The sequence below is a fragment of the Leopardus geoffroyi genome, chromosome B2 (genome assembly GCF_018350155.1).
Source record: "Leopardus geoffroyi isolate Oge1 chromosome B2, O.geoffroyi_Oge1_pat1.0, whole genome shotgun sequence".
Classification (NCBI taxonomy): Eukaryota; Metazoa; Chordata; class Mammalia; order Carnivora; family Felidae; genus Leopardus; species Leopardus geoffroyi.
In genome coordinates this window covers 102,650,693-102,664,923 of record NC_059332.1, presented here as the reverse complement: position 1 = coordinate 102,664,923, position 14,231 = coordinate 102,650,693, and the positions used below count along the sequence as shown (strand labels likewise).

Here is a 14,231-nt window from a genome sequence, read left to right as displayed (position 1 = left end):
TTGAATGTCCTCATGATATAGCAGCTGTCTTCCCCTAGAAAGAGCAATCCAAAAAGCAGAGCAAGGAGGAAGTCATGATATCTTTACGTTCTCATTTAGACATCCACAGCACCACTTTTCCCATAGTCTATTCATTAAAAGCAACTCACGAAGTACAGCCCATATTTAAGGTGAGGGCAACTAGGCTCCGCTTTGGGATGGAGGGATATCCAATGTTTTGTGCACATGTTTTAAAGCAACCACAAAAGATGATATATGTAAATGAACAATACGTATAGAAAAACACGTGGCCACTTCATCAGTCAATTAATACATGCAAATTAAATCCACTGTGAAGTACCATTTCAAGCCATTAGGATGGCTAGAAAGAAAAAGATCGACAACACCAAATGTTGACGAGGATGTGAAGCAACTGGACCTCTCATCGCTGCTGGTGAGAATGTAAAATAGGACAAACATTTTGGTGACTTGGTTAGCAGTGTCTTATAAGGTTAACTTTAATGCTTACTCCACATCTGGTATTTTCCCGAGAGAAAGAAAAACATGTCCACAAAACTTTAGACGTGGCAATATTTATATTAGTTTATGCATAAACATTTAAAACTGGAAGCATTCTAATGTTTATTGACAGGGAGAAGGAAAAACAGACTTAGACAATGGAATACTTATAAAATGGTATGTTCACACAATCAAATATTACTGAGCAATGCAAAAGAGTGAGCTCCTAAAACAATCAACATCAAGAGTGAGTCTCAAAATGTAAAGATCTAATGATTCAGCAAAAGAAGCCAGACCCAAAAGAGCAAATATTGTATAATTCCATTTCTATGAAGTCCAAGAATAGGCAAAACTAGTCTATAGAGATAAAAATAAGAAAATGGTTGCCTAGTGAGGATGGGAGAAGAGAATCAATTGGAAAGAGGCAAGAGGGGACTATCTGGGGGGATTCTGAAAATATTCTAGTTCTTGTTTTGGATGATAGTTACACTAGTGTGCACAATTTCCAAAACTTATAAAACTGGACACCAAGATCTGTACATTCTATTATATGTTAATAATGCTGTAATAGAAAATAAAAATGATCACAGAGTTTTATTTATTGCTTCTTTGACATAATATTATACTGTGAGTGTTTTCTGGTGCCCTTCAGTATTGTTTGAGAAAGTGTTTTGATGGCTACATAATGGTTTCATGATATAAATATATTAAAATTGAAATTGTAAATGTTAAGATTAATCCTGAATTTTATAAAAAGCACGGATGAATTTTCTTTTAAGTATCTTGTTTTGTGTGCATTTGTGATTATGGGAACATTATATTTAAGGTTTATATCAAGGAAATCTGGTGTTCCTAATTAGGCAATGAGGATTAAAGGTCTTTCATCATTAGGTATTTCCTGCTGGACCTTCTTTCCTTCCTTCCTTCTTTCCCTCCCTCCCTCCTTCTTCCCTCCCTCCCTTCGATCCTTCCTTCTATCCTTTTTCCCTTCCTCTGTCCCTTCATTCCTTCCTTCATTCACTCGTTCCTTCCCTCCCTCTCTCCTTCCTTGTATCCTTTATCCCTTCCTCCCTCTTTCATTTCTTTCCTTCCTCCCCCCTTCTTCCTCTCTCTCCCTCTTCTTTTCCCTCTTTTTCTTTCTCCCTCCTCCCCACCTCCTGCCTATTGTATTTTAGCCAACTTTTTATTTTGAAAAAATTCAATCCTACAGAAAAATAAGAGTATAATTAATATCTTAAATATCCTTCACCTAGGCTCACTAATTCTTAACATTTTGCCGCATTGCATTCTGTGTGTGTGTGTGTGTGTGTGTGTGTATACACATTTTCTTAAGTTGTACATGTTACTTCAGCATGTGCAAACAAGGGTAATAACCTATGAAATTACAACAAAAATGGTTACTCTCAATAAACTTAACATTGATGCAATAATGTTGTTGTATTTAATAATGTTGAATATAGAGTGCATATTCAGGGCACCTGGGTGGCTCAGTCGGTTAAGCATCTGACTTGATCTCAGGTCATGATCTCACATTTATGGGTTCAAGCCCTGCATCGGGCTCTGTGCTGACAGCTCAGAGCCTGGAGCCTGCTTCAGAATCTGTGACTCCCTCTCTCTCTGTCCCTCCCCTGCTCACTGTCTGTCTCTCAAAAAATAAATAAATGTTAAAAAAAAATAGAGAGTGCATATTCAAATTTGCTAAATTGTCCCCAAACTGTCCTTTATACTTTTTTTTGAGTCAGTATCCAAACAAAGATAATGCATTGCATTTGGTTATTTCCTTAATCTCCTTTAACATATTCTAGAATAATCCCTCTATATTTTTTCTGTCTGACATATATGGATATTTTGAGCTGTCCAAAACAACTGTCTTGTAGAATGTTCCACAACCTGGATTTGTCTGATTATTTCCTCATGATTAAGTTCAGGTTAAACATTTTTGGCAAGAACGCTGCATGAGTGATGTGTGTAATGTGTTACATTATATAATGTCACTGTGTTCTTTTGCTGTTGAAATGAAGTTTGATCTCTTGGTGAGGATATTTTTACCAGATCACCATTTTTCTCTTCGGAACTAAAATATCGTCTGTGGAGTGATCATATGACTCTCCCGTCTTCCAATGCCACTCACCCAATAATTTCAACATTAACAAATGATTCTTACCTGATTCGGTTATTACAGTGACAGTTACAAAATGTTTTTCTAACTCTATCCTGTTTTTCACATTTACTAGCTGGCATTCTTCTGTACAACAGTGTTTTTCCTCTTTCCTCCTTCTCTATGTTAGTGTCATGGCTTCTTTTTAAAAAAAAAATTTTTTTTTTCCTAACACACAACCAGGTGCATCCTCTTACAAATGACTTGAATTATTTACATTATAATGAATGAAATTTTATATTTAGGCCCGTGGAAATTCAGTCCTAAGTAATAAGAAGAATTTAGAGAACTTTATTTCCTGGATGTGTCCATGTAGATGATGACATATATACCTACCTGTACCAAGAAACATGTGGGTGTACATAAATATACGCACATGTATATATACATACAGATAGAGACACATATTTTTCTCTGATATAAAAATAATATACGCCCATTGTAAAGATTTTAGGAAAGACAGAAAAGTACCAAGAGGAAAAGCATATACTTTGTCCCAGTATTCAGAGATAACGAATATTAAAATTTTGCTGTGTATTGTGGCTGGCTTCCAAGAGGCTGCCCAATGATCCTCACCTCCTAGTACTCGGGCCCTCGAGGAGCTTCCTTGTATATTGAAACAAGCTGATTTGTGTGAACATTAAAAGACTTTGACAGGGATGATGTGTGACTTTTTAAGGCTAAGGCACTAAAGGCGTTACAACTTCTGTTTGGTCTTTGGGGTTGTTCCCGCTGAGGGACTCCAACCACCCTGCTCGAAGACAGTCAGGCATCTCTGGAAAGGCCCACGAAGGGAGGTTCTGAAACCTCCTACCAGCAGCCAGCATCAACTGACCATCCATGTGAGTGAGCCACCTTGGAATTGGGTCTCCAGTGCTGGTCACACCTTCAGATGACTACTGCCCCAGCTAACATCTGCTTGCAACCCCATGAGAGAACCGAAGCAAGAACCACCAAACTAAGCTCCCAGATTTCTGACCTGTAAAAACCATGAGAGCTAATAAATGATTATTGTTGTTTGTAAACACGAATTTTGGGGTGATTCGTGATACAACAATAGATACGTAATAGAGTATTCTTCCACTTTTTTCTATTATATTTGTTTTTTCATTCAGCAAATGTTCACTGAACATTTGCTACATCAGGGAGGATGAAACCAGAGAAACAGAATCAGAACGGAATATAAATGGAGTATGTGTATGTGTGTATTTATTACAACGAATTGACCTACATATGCCAGCATGGGGGTGTCTAAGCAAGCCTGAAGTCCATGGGGCAGGCAGTTAGGAAGGGAAGATCAGAAGCAGATTGGAACCCCATGAGCTTAGGCTGAAGTTTGTCCACAGGCAACAATCAGTCAGGAAGAAAGATCCAGAGGGAAGGGAGAACAGGTGAACATTCAGCTGCTGGTTTGTAGTCTTGTAGCTCAGAGAAGTCCTAAGCTTTCTTTTAAAGGCCTTCCAACTGACTTAGGCCCACCAAAAGTAGTCTTTTCTTGGGTTAATTTGAAGCCAATTTGAGACTTCAATTACATTTGCGAAGTCCCCTCATAGCAGCACCTAGCTTAGTGTTTGATTGAGAAACTGGGAGAAGTATGTATGTATGTATGTATGCCCCAAAATGGCTGCCGCCTCCCTTCCTTTCTCCAGATCTTATGGGTCCCTTGTAGGCCACCCTATTTGGAAACACAATAGAAAGGGAATTCTGGGGTCTGCCGTTTGGCTTAACCAGGTCAACACTTTACAAAGCCAACATGGCTGGTATGCACTAGGCTTAGTTCTAGATCCTCGGGATACATTAATAAGTAAAACACACAAGATGACTGACTAACGGAACTTGTATCTTAGTGGGAAAAGATAAGAAACCAACGTGTAAAAAATAAGCCCTCTAAATAAACCTCCCAACAAATAAAAATACAGTATCAGAAAGTGAGAAGCGTTAAGAAAAGAAAATGAGATAGTGGGATATGAGATGACTAGAGAATGGGATGTGGAGAGATTAGAGGGTGGGAGACAGGGAGACTCAATGGTGGGATGTGGGGAGACTAGATAGTGAGATGTAGGGAAGCTAGAGCGTGAGATACGGGGAGACTAGATATTTGGATATGGGGTGAGAGTTTACTAAGGTGGTCAGGAAAGGCTTCTTGGAAGAGATGGCCTTTGAGCAGAGACCAAACAATGAGAAATTACTATCCAGCCATTTAAAGAAGAGAGGAAGGTTCTCCCATTGGGAACAGCAAGTACAAAAGCTCTGAAGTAAAAATGAGCTAGGCTTTTTCAGAGGACAGCCAGGAGACAGTGGATGGAGCCAGTGGGAGAGGAGGGAAGGGTAAATTCAAAGAGGTAACAGAAAGTCGGGTCAGGACTTTTATTCCGAGCACTATGGGAAACCACTGAGGGTTTAGAACAGAGGAATGACATGATCTGACCTACATTTTCAAAGGGATCAAGAGCCGAAGCAGGGAAACCAGTTAGCAGGCCATTGCTGAGATGTGGGTAAGAGATGATGGTGACTTGGACCAAGACTTCTGAAGCACAGAAGTTTCCAATGTGTTCTGTAGTCAGACAGGTTTGAAACAGCAGGAGGCTATAAAGTCAGACCTTTCCAGTCCTGACATTTTCTTTCTTCTCATGCTAGTGAAGATTCTTCAGAGAAAATAGAACCATATATATGTGTTTTTCAGCTTCCGTACTGTTTTTCATAATGGCTGATCCAATTTACATCCTCACCAACAATGCATGAGAGTTCCCTTTTCTCCACATTCTTGCCAACACTTACCTCTTCTCTTCTTGATGATAGCCAACTAACAGGTGTGAGGATAGAGATCTCTATACAGATCTATATACAGATCTCTATAGATACTATATATGGAAGGGGAAGGATTTATAATGAGCAGCTGGCTGAGAAATGCCATGATTTGCTGTCTGCAAGCTAGAGACCCAGGAGAGCCAGTGGTATAATTCAGCCTGAGTCTGAAGGCCTGAGAGCCAAGAGAGCTGATGGTATAAATCTCAATCTGGGAGTCAGAAAAGATGAAATGGGATGTTCCAAATCAATTGGTGAGGGAGGAGAAAAGGAACCAATTCTTCCTTCCTTTGATTTTTGTTCTTTTTGGGCCCTCAAAGGATTGGAAAAGACCCACCCACATAGGGAGGTTAATTTACTGCATCCACTGGTGAAATGCTATTCTCATCCAGAAACTACCCACACAGATATACCCAGAAATAATGTTTAATCTGTGCATCCCATAGCCAGTCAAGCTGACACATAAAATTAACCATCACAGCTGGCTTCTCCAAATTATCACCTCTTACTGGTTAACATGGTACTTGTGACTAATTTTGCTTACGCAGATTCACTTAACATGAGCCACACACACAATATTATACATCGATACTGCATCTTTCTTCTATACCTATATGATTTTTAGAAGGCTTTTAGAAATGTTCATGCTGTTTTCTATATTGATTAATATACTTAAGACATCAATAGAGAGCTGGAATAATGGACTCAAAAAATCAGCCATAAAAATTAAACACTTCAAAGAAAGCCGTTTTATTGTTTATTATCTATACATTCATGGCTGCGTCTTGCATTTGGATTGGGGGTTTTTGTCTCATTTTCAACAGTTTCGTGTCCTGCATCTCCTCTGACCTCTACAACATTCCCGAAGGCAAGCAAGGCAAGATGATGCATAACAAAATGGACCAAGGCTGAAGGAAGCCTTCTGGTTCATTGTGAGTCCACTAGTTGTAAGACAGAACAGAAGGTTCAAGGGTAAGAAAGATTGTTTCCGTGTTGAGAAGTCGTCAACCTAGTAGGGAAGAACAACATGTAAACAGATAGCTGTAAGGGAAGATTATATGTGATAAGTAATATGAATAGCAGACAGGGATGGTTTGGGGAATAGGAAGGCAGAAGAATCAGATTGAGCAGAGGCAAAGAATATGCCTAAAATACCGCAGCTAGTTATTACAGTGTTCTTGGCACATATTAGCAATGAGAAGTTGGGCCAGTGGAAAGTCAAGGGTGTAAGTAACAAAAGTAAGGTCTGAGTCTGCCTCAAATAATATTTCCCTGAAACTAAGCACAGAAGATATTATTTTACTCACGGAAAAAAAAGAAAACTTTTTGGAAAATGTTAACCCTTGCAAGGTATTGATTAAACTGTTCATCTTCTGTGGCTGAAAATTTTCCTCAGGATTATAAATGATGTTGAATAATATTTGATTTTGAAGAGGATATATTTTTAATATCTAAAACATGTTTATGACTGACACTGAGAAACTGAGTCTGTGCATAGTGGAGCAGGACAGGAGATGAAACAATGACAGGAGTGTGGGAACCCTGCTACCCAGTGATGAAGCACAGGTGAGACCTGAAGTGACAGGGCACCATGGATGTGGGACCGGTGGAGCCACAGCTCCTGCCCTCCAGGGAGTTATCTTGGGTCTGGCAGGCCCTGTTGGACAAGTGTGTACATTTCTTCGGGCATGGGCCCTGCATAGGCTGATCGTGGTCATTGTGCCCCACCATCAAAGCATAGCTCTGTCCTTTCTATGTTGGGGGCGATGAAACCAGCAGTCATTTACTTTACATATTTATCTTTTTAAAAAAAATTTTATGTTTATTTATTTTGAGAGAGAAAGAGAGAGCACGAGCGGGGAAGGGGCAGAGAGAGAGGGAGACACAGAATCTGAAGCAGGCTCCAGGCTCTGAGCTGTCAGCACAGAGCCCGAAGCAGGGCTCAAACCTCTGAACTGCAAGATCATGACCTGAGCCGAAGTGTCAGATGCTCAAACGACTAAGCCACCCAGGTGCCCCTACATATTTATTTTTTAAGAGGCATTTTCTTCCAACTGCAGCTAAGGAATATTGTGAATAAGTCAGGATGCTTGTGTTACAATAGGGTAGAAACCTCTCTCTTTTTTAGCACGGTGGTTCTTCTGTTGCTATTCTAAGGTATTTTATGGGGCGGTTTGAACAATATCCTTGCTTCCTTAGAATGGTCCCCACGAGGGATCCCATTAAATCGATGTATGTATATGTGTATGTACATATATATGCCCATGTATACATGGATATTTGTGTAGAAATTCCATTGCAGTAAAACCCATTAGATTGCAGATTTCTACACGATGAAACTGTTCTCAGAGCCTGTTTATTTCAAGCACTCTTTCCTTTTAGTACTCTATGACCTCCTCCTACACATTTATACTTTCTTAGATATCAAAGTGTAATACATTATTTCTAACATCTGAAAAAAAAGGCAATTATTCTCTAAGCTATTAACAGCCAAAAAAATTAAGGAAATATGCGGGACTTCAAGGGAGTGCTTTATCCTCATTTTTATACAAAGGGACTGAATAATATGTATAGGTAATTGTACAATAGGATTAATGTATTTCTTTGATCATGACTACATGTGTAATTAATTTGGGAGCAGAAAGGTAGCTTGAATTCCTTATTTCTTTTCTTTTCAAACATCTATTATTTATTTTTTTAATCTTTTATATTTTGAGAGAGACAGAGGGAATGCCAGTGGGGGCAGGGGCAGGGAGAGAGGGAGAGAGAGGATCCCAAGTAGGCTCCGTGCTATCACTGCAAAGCCCAATGCCAGGCTCCGTCCCAGGAACCATGAGATCATGACCTGAGCCGAAATCAAGAGTCGGATGCTCAACCCACTGAGCCACCCAGGCGCCCCTCTTAGGATTTCTCTAGAAGAAGAAGACAACTCCCAGGAATTGGCAGGATGCACGGCGGTCTGTTTGAGGAAAGAACGGAACTGCGCCATACATCTACTCCGTGTCCGTGAGAGACGCAGACACACGCACAGAAAAGCAACTCACTTCAAAGACTACAGAGCAACAAAATAACTGTGGGCTATTTCCCGGGGTCAACATAGATTCACATCAGCTTATACTTTCCCAGTGAAATCTGCATCACCGTGTATTCGTAATTGTCAGCAGGCAGTAACTCTAAGGCACTGTAATGTTTCAATCATAAAAAGATATTCAAGCCATTTGTATATACTCCGCTTACTAACGTAGGAAACCTACTGAACATTTTTAGGAAAATTATCAAGCCCTAAGTTTGAAACAAAAAGGGATTCCATTTAAATCCGTCTTAACCTTCTATTTTGTTCGGGGCTAGGTCTTGCTATTTCTAAAATGAATTTCAGTCGCTAAAAGAATAAACTATTTAGGAATTACCAGAACCGTTTCCTGAAATTCTGAAAACACTTAAAATTTCATATTAGCGTGTCGTGGAATTCAAACTACCTTTCTGCTCCCAAATGAATTATCCATGTAGTCATGATCAAATGATCGTATGCTTTGAACAATGTGTATTTGTGTATGTGTGTGTGTGTGTGTTTAACTTTTATTGGTGCTAATTTACTCAACAAGGAAGGTCCCAAAGACCTGGGAAATTATTATTTGTATGGTTTTGTAATATCCATAACAAAGGAAATTTGGCCAAGCGTCCCATTCCAGATTTTGAGTGGATGACGATTTTGGCAGGAAGAAGAATATAATTTAGTAAGTCAATGAAAAAAATATTTAAAATAGGCCTCTATCTTTATAGAGAAAGATGATGCAAACATTGTATGAAAAATAGAAGCCAGCTCTTTAAATTGATTTATGTGGTCTGTTTTAACATGTCAATATTTTATGTGCTATATGTCTGTTAGTAATCTGTTTTCATGGGCAAGCTCATTATAAATGTGCACTTATTGGAGGTGAGCTTTATCTTCCTTTCACACCAGGCCTTATTTAAAACTAGACAAATACACTGGGGAGCCTGGGTGGCTCAGTTGGTTAAGTGTCTGACTTCGACTCAGGTCATGATCTGGCGGTTCAGGAGTTCAAGCCCGCTTCAGGCTTTGTGCTGACAGCTTGGAGCCTGGAGCCTGCTTCAGATTCTGTGTCTCCCTCTCTCTCTGCCCCAGTCCTGCTCATGTTCTGTCTCTTTCAAAAAAAAAATAAAAGCATTACCAAAAAAAAACTAAACAAATACATTCTTGATTTTAGGTATATATGCAGTGCTCTCTGTTTCTTGTTTTTGTTTTTTGTTTTTTTCCCACAAATTCATTACTTTTGTAAAGACTCTGTGAGTCTTATAAGCTTGATCGTAATTGCTAATATTAAGAAGACAGGCATGGAGCCTAGAGGTCATCCACCTAAAGAAGATGATTTTCTTCCAGTGATTCACTCAACATCACCAAGAAATACCCCTTTGGGTCTAGTTTCCTTATCTGTGAAATGAAGGTTTTGCCATGGCTAATTGCTAAGGGTCCTCTTTTTGTGATTCTATAAAAACAATTACTTTTGCGATTTCCTTTTGACATAAGATATATGGGAAGTTTGGGATCTTTTAGCATAAAAATTTAAGAAAATAGGAATCAGGAAGATATAAGCAGGAATTAGCCAGATATATACTTTCATGTAAAAAATCTCATTCAGGATTAGGTAAGATGAAAATCCCAGGATTGGTATGTGCATGTATGGAATATTGTTTTGGTTTTACATTTTAATGTGCAACTGAGCCTGCCCTAACAAAATGAGTTTTCAAGCAGTAACGTTTGCCCTAAAGAACGTTTGCCCTAAAAATTGTCAGTTGTGGTCTGTGTAGGCAGTGTGTAGGCAGGACTCTCGGCTTCCAGGAAAATTTCTGTCTTTACAAAAAGAGATTTCCCAGCTACCTTTTGAATTATTTCCCTAAAAACACGACTTGCTTGACGGCAGAAGTGACCTGTGGCTGCCTCCACCTTTACCTGAGTTGCGAACAGAAGCTGAGAGGAAAGAGAGAGGAGGTGTGGTCAGAGGTGCTGGGAGGCGGTGGGCCCAAAGCTTTTGCGGAAAATGGTCCGATTGACTGGATCTCCATGAGGGCTATCGATTGCTGACACTTGGTGTGGATTGAACTGAGTCCCTCTCAGATTCATTTGTGGAAGTCCTATCCCCTAGGACCTCAGGATATGACTTTAAGGGGAGACAGTGTCTTTGCAGAGGTAATCCAGGTAAAATGAGTCCATTATATAACTGGTGTTTGTACTAAAAGGGGAAATATGGAAACATACATATACGGGAAGAAGGCCATGGGAGCATGAAGACAGCCTCCTATAAGGCAAGGAGCGAGGCCCAAAACAGACCCTTCCCACACAGCCCTCAGAAGGAATCAACTCCCCACACTGCCATCAGAAGGAACCCGATTTAACTCTTGATTTTGGATTTCTAGCCTCCTGAACTGTGAGATACTAAGTTTCTCTTATTTAAGGAACCCATGTTGTGGTACTTTGTTCAGCAGCCCTAGAAAACTGACACAACACTCAGCCTGAATAGATTCAAGGAATAAGTAAGCAGTAAAAAATTCTGATTGTATTGGAGTCTTCCCACAGAGAAGTGAACCTTATTTGGTTTGTTTGAGATGAAACTGGGTATCTTTTTTTGTATGGTTTTATTTGTAATCAAAACACTTTTTTTTTAACTGAAAAACAATTATACATACACACATATACCTACACATATATACACATATATGCATTCATATGCTCCCGTAAGTGTTGTTAAAAAAGTTAAACTATATAGAAATATAGAATGTAAAATAAAAGCTATTTTCCAGTCCTCTTTCCTCAGTTTTAAATACCTCCCTAGCACTTTGCTGTTTGAAATCTAGCTTTGTATTTTTACAGTGCTAGATTCTTAATGTTACACTGTACAAACTTTAATACAATTCCAGTCTGATACCGGAGTTCTGCTAAAACAGTACATTTAAGAGTCCGTACTATGGGACTATGTTATAAGTGGGCTTTTATATACTTCTGTTATCTCAGCACCATGGGTAAGCTATAAAATAGGCCTAGTATTTTAAGTTACATCCTATAATAGGTCACATGTTTAGAATTTAGTATAGTACCAACCAAGGAAGAATTTTTTAAAAATCAACTATCAACTTTGTTTTTTTCCTGGTTTTGTTTCGTTTACTACTTAAAATATTTTTATAGTTAAGAAAAAAACAACGGACTTCATCTTGTTAAAGCCTTTTTCTAGGAACCAATAATAAATGACCTGCCTTCTCTGAAGTTTGAGTCCGTTATAGTACAGTGATATCCCTTTTATAGAGAACTCAATAAACCAGTAGCTCACCTACCTGAAATAATAGACTAGGACTTTAGGTATAAAGGTCTCTGAATAGACTAAATGAACATTGCAAAATCTGCACAAGACAGCTCAGACCTTTATCAACAGACATGTCCCATAAGTTGTTAATTGGTGTGTGTATGTTCGTGTTCAAATGTAGCTCCAACAACTTATCATGAGGCCAAAGTAGAGTAGGGGCGCCTGGGTGGCTCAGTGGGTTAAGCGACCGACTTCAGCTCAAGTCTTGATCTGGTGGTTCATGCGTTCGAGCCCCATGTCAAGCTCTGTGCTGAAAGCTCAGAGCCTGGAGCTTGCTTCGGATTCTGTGTCTTCCTCTCTCTTTGCCCCTCTTCCCCTCAAAAATAAACAAACATTTAAAAATTAAAAAAAAAAAAAACAAAGTAGAGTAAAAGTCATTTAAAAAAAGGCAATATTTTACTCCTTGTATGCACAATGACAAGACTAAGAAGGAAAGTTTAAACTCTCAGTAGCTAGGAAGGAACCAAAAACTATAAAATGCTACGGTAAGTTGAAAACAATTGGGTGGAATAATTTAGTAACAGGGAAAACAGTGCTTTAGGTCTTGAGGTCATTCTTATATTAGAGTACTAAATAATAACTGATGCTCTAAAGTGGCCCTGAGTCATTGTGAAAAAAATTTTATTGCAATCAATATTGAAGGTGGTAGAAAATTGGGTAATATATTTAAGAATGATTTCCACCTAAAACTTTGCAAACATTAAAAGGATTTGGGGGGGGGGGAAGATTTGGTTATCTGCAAAATTTTGCTCTATAGGTATTTGAGGTTTTCTTAGTATCCCAATTAAAGTATTGTATTTGCTTGCCTAAGTATTGCATTACATGAGTATTGTACCTTAATTTAACTGGACCTTGGTTAAGATAGAACATTAAGGGGCGCCTGGGTGGCTCGGTCGGTTAAGCGTCCGACTTCGGCTCAGGTCATGATCTCACGGTCTGTGAGTTCGAGCCCCGCGTCGGGCTCTGTGCTGACAGCTCAGAGCCTGGAGCCCATTTCAGATTCTGTGTCTCCCTCTCTCTCTGCCCCTCCCCTGTTCATGCTCTGTCTCTCTCTGTCTCAAAAATAAATAAACATTAAAAAAAAAAAAAAGATAGAACATTAATTCCATGGGGCGCCTGGGTGGCGCAGTCGGTTAAGCGTCCGACTTCAGCCAGGTCAGGATCTCGCGGTCTGTGAGTTCGAGCCCCGCGTCAGGCTCTGGGCTGATGGCTCAGAGCCTGGAGCCTGCTTCCGATTCTGTGTCTCCCTCTCTCTCTGCCCCTCCCCCGTTCATGCTCTGTCTCTCTCTGTCCCCCAAAAAAATAAATAAAACGTTGAAAAAAAAATTTTTTTTAAAGATAGAACATTAATTCCATTGGTTGAAAGTAAATTGTGAACCAATCAATACTTAGATGTTTGTAGTACTCTTCCTTATTTAGGCAAGTTGAGAGCTACATTGTATCAGAATGAAGGAAAGCCCACATTCTCGGCCTACAGGGGCAGTTCATAAAGAGGAATGGACTTCAAATGGAGAGACCTCATTAAAATGCATGCTTCTCATTCTTGGAGCTCTACAAATAAAGGAGAAGCAAGAGACCATCAACAAGATGGTGTTTGTTTCAAGTTTTACAGGTACCTTTTGTTCCACAGCATCATATCAACGGGGTATGTTGTTATTTAAATTATATTCAAATAGTCCAATAATGCCAGTTTAGGGCTGAAAGACAAGGAGAAGCTGAGAACATATGAGATGACGCTTTCGGTCTTATAAGTAAATTAAGGCAATATTATTGGTAATATTGAACAAAGAAACGGTATGATAACACTTTCTGAACAGTGGGCTTACTCATGCATGCCATTTGGTGATTCCCCTATAACGTGCCCAAGTGCAACGGTGAGGTGCTCTCCACTAACAAAGAACAGCTTATTTATAACAGCTTGTAAGCAGAGGTCTTTCAAAGTGCAAAGATACCCTCTTTCCTTCCCAAGGAGCAATTGCTTTGCACATATGTGCTACAAATACCAAGCACGGGGAGCTTGGTTTTTAATTACAAAGTAAAATATCATTCCAAAATTGCATAATTGGTGGTTGCCTTTTGCAATGCAATGAACATAAGGGAACCTGACATTAAATATTTGACGTGCTGCCATGACATTTTCTGAGATTTTATTTTATGCTGCTTTTAAGCTGCAGACTATGTTAAATTTGAATTCCTTGGGGGGTAATAGAGTGATACAGAATTAAAGAACCTAGCTCTCATGTTGGAATGCCTGTGTTCACAGATTGTACAGTTCAGATTTTAGGGAAAAAAAAGTAATTATAGAAATGGAGACATATTGGATCCTTTATTCTCTCCTTACAGTAGTTTCTTCTTTTTTTTTTTTTTTTGGATCTAGAGACCATTTAGTCAGGGAG

The 14,231-nt window shown here is 39.2% G+C and overlaps 1 long non-coding RNA gene across 1 annotated transcript in view; it reads left to right on the top strand.

Annotated features, from left to right (window-relative positions):
- The window catches only part of LOC123608887, a 65,200-nt gene extending 51,551 nt beyond the window's left edge, over positions 1-13,649 (top strand). The window contains exon 4 of the long non-coding RNA XR_006717498.1: positions 13,313-13,649. This is a non-coding gene — a long non-coding RNA (uncharacterized LOC123608887). The remainder of the gene's footprint in view (positions 1-13,312) is intronic.
- Positions 13,650-14,231: the final 582 nt, after the last annotated feature.